The sequence below is a fragment of the Pholis gunnellus genome, assembly GCF_910591455.1.
Source record: "Pholis gunnellus genome assembly, chromosome: 6".
Lineage (NCBI taxonomy): Eukaryota > Metazoa > Chordata > Actinopteri > Perciformes > Pholidae > Pholis > Pholis gunnellus.
Genome location: NC_136532.1, coordinates 9,642,337 through 9,644,782, shown reverse-complemented (window position 1 = coordinate 9,644,782; position 2,446 = coordinate 9,642,337).

The following is a 2,446-nucleotide window of genomic DNA, read 5'->3' as shown; positions in this document are numbered from 1 at the left end:
AGCACAGTCTGATTTTAATTTTTGTATTTCTTTGCTAGGTCAGTGACTAAGACATAATTAAAAGCAGTGGGGGAAGGGGACTTCTGCTGGATACAGGAAACACATGCAAACACACACTTGGGAGATGCATAGCACAGTCACAGACTTCACTGTTGGCACTGATGAGGTAATCCGATACAAACAAATGTGGCCTAGTGGTACTTGTATCTAATCTGAATGTAAAGGTTGATAAACATTTAAACGGTACGTAATCCCACATTTGAGGTTTTTTGAAGTTCAGGAAGCCATTTTAAACAATAAAAACAAAGGATTAAGGTTTGAAATGTCTTTTCTTCCACAATGAATACAGCCCATCCTAGATTACAACTCTCAGGAGATGTGCCCATGACAGCCAGCCACAGCTGTGGTTATATGGTCCCCTGTTCAACAGACATTACACCTGGGTGGCACCAGACTCCCCTACGAGACATGTAACCTTATATTGCCACCAAGTAGGTGAGGCTGAAGAAAACTCATCTGGTTTAGTAAACATTGATGAATCCGATGTTCTGCCGTGCACTGCAGAGAAAACTGATGCTCTCATGATTGACTTGTGTGTATACAAACACTCTTTACCATCTGCATCATGTGACAGCAATGACTCATTCTCAATGATCCACACGCCCCTGGGTGGATGTATGTGCTTACACAACAGGGTGCTTGCTCTGTAGTTATTTCACTTTAATCAATTCTGCTTAGTGAACCACACCAATCAATACATTTGATCGATTAATCATTTCCGTGGAGGGCACTGTGGGTCAGTTATGGGGCTTTTTTTATGGGACAGTCAAGTGTCATCTCCACACACAGTACCCATGAGCACTGCTCTCATCTTTGCCCCAAGAGTCTGAAGAGGCCATAAAAGACATGGATACCACCACTGTAGATGCTGCACTTGACCTGTGAGCCAACTGATACGTTTATAGTGAGGCAGCCTTCATACAGGGTTGAGTTGTTCTCAAGGACAGGCTTGTTCATGCAATTTGGTAACAACATTCATGGTTCCCAGATGATGAATCACTTTGGTAATCTCCTGACCTTTCCCCTAGTGCCGCCATGAGGATCTCATGGTAAACATCAGCATGTTAAAAGTAGAGCCTCACAGTGCTGCTAGCATGTAGACACAACCTGGCAACCCAAGACTGGTTCTTATTGATGACTTATAACTGATGTATAAAGCATGAAATCCATATGCAGCCATTTATAACACCTTTACACATGCAGGAAGAGATCCCTTAGGTGTAATAACGGTCTTTTTAAGATTATCCATCTCACCATATGGATGATGGCTTTTTCCAAAATGAAACCAAGTTGCTCCACTGCAGTAAACCGTGATTACCTCAGTGCTTTTGGAAACAGTGGTCAGTTAGTAGATGAGTTATTAGTTTTGTCATGCACCGTTTGCTCCGTCAGGGCAGTCTGCCCGCTTGCCCCCCCCCCCCCCCCCCCCCCCCCTGCACATGCTCAATGGGGTGGAATATGTCTGCATGAAGCCATGCGGCCATCTGGTGACGCGGAACAAGTGGCATTGCCTGAAAAAAATATAGAAAAAAGAAACTTAATCCCGCCTCGCACAACAGTCGCCTCACATTCCGGTTCGTGCGTGAAATATAGGTCTCTATTGGAGTCTTTCATGATAAAATCAATCCGCCCAAATACTGCTATGAGACTCACGAGCTGCAGTCACATATTTGGGTCGCAATGAGCAGAAATCAGCCCATATAAAGCAATATACACACACTTGAGCGCGCTGCCAGCCATGTGTAAATGCCCAATTTGACAGAATGCGGCATTGACAGATTTGAGACCCCCCCCCCCGCCCTTTTAATCTTCAATCTGAGATTATCATGAGTATTTACAAGTGATAAAAACGGATTGATGTATGACAGAGCGCGAGGATATAGCTACAAAGAGCTCTGTGCGCAGGGACATCGCCGCTGAGGGATGATGTAGAGAGAGAGAGAGAGAGAGAGAGAGAGAGAAGGAGAGAGAGAAGGAGGGAGACGGTACAGTGGAGCCTATACCGAGGAGACGGGGGCGGGGTTTTCCCTCCAAGATGAGGCTAACTAAAATAAAATTGGCTTCTTGCAGCCGGCGCATGTACAGGCTACTGTAGACTCCACGGACAGACAGCGAGGGAGAGCGGAGAGAGGATGGTGGTGATGAGGTTGCGGTCTGAGGAGCGGCTCTTCTCTCTTAGTGTTGTCTCATCTCCCCTGTGAAGCGGTGGAGCTTTTGATCGTGTTTATTTAAGCCGCAGCTGCTCTGTGTGTGTGTGTGTGTGTGTGTGTGTGTGTGTGTGTGTGTGTGTGTGTGTGTGTGTGCGTGTGTGGTTTTTCTACATTTTCAATACGTCCCTGTTTGCTGACCGGTCTGTGCGCTGTAACATCCACCGTCATCTGTAGCC